Source organism: Egretta garzetta, unplaced genomic scaffold, assembly GCF_000687185.1.
Source record: "Egretta garzetta isolate BGI_Z169 unplaced genomic scaffold, ASM68718v1 scaffold69, whole genome shotgun sequence".
Lineage (NCBI taxonomy): Eukaryota > Metazoa > Chordata > Aves > Pelecaniformes > Ardeidae > Egretta > Egretta garzetta.
The window spans coordinates 108,848-109,286 of NW_009260790.1; positions in this window are offsets into that span (position 1 = coordinate 108,848).

Genomic DNA, 439 nt, shown 5'->3' on the forward strand with positions numbered 1-439 from the left:
TGTAGCCCCCCCCCCCCAACCCCCCTACCAAAACCTTGCCACGCAAACCCAATACACCTGCAAAGGGCCCCTCGGGGATGCCTTTTTTTCCCTCCTCCATCCCACTCTCTTTTACTCCCTTTTCCACCACATTGAGCCATCTTCCAGCTGAGAAGGGCTTGTTGATTGTCCTCTAAGCAGGCTTGGCAGGATTTCTACCTCATGAGGCTGCTGCTTTGACAGTCTCTTTCTCTGTTCTGCGGCACACTGGGTTACTTTGGCTTTGTTGCTGTACATTACAGACGCTCATTGTTCATTATCTGTTGCATTGTCTCCCTTAATTCCCACAGGCAGAGCCTGCATGAAGCACGTACATGTTTCCGGGCAGAGTGTTCTTTCTCTCTCCCCCTCTCCCCAGGGCATAGAAAGCTGCATGTTTGCTGCCTGCCTGTCTTTATAC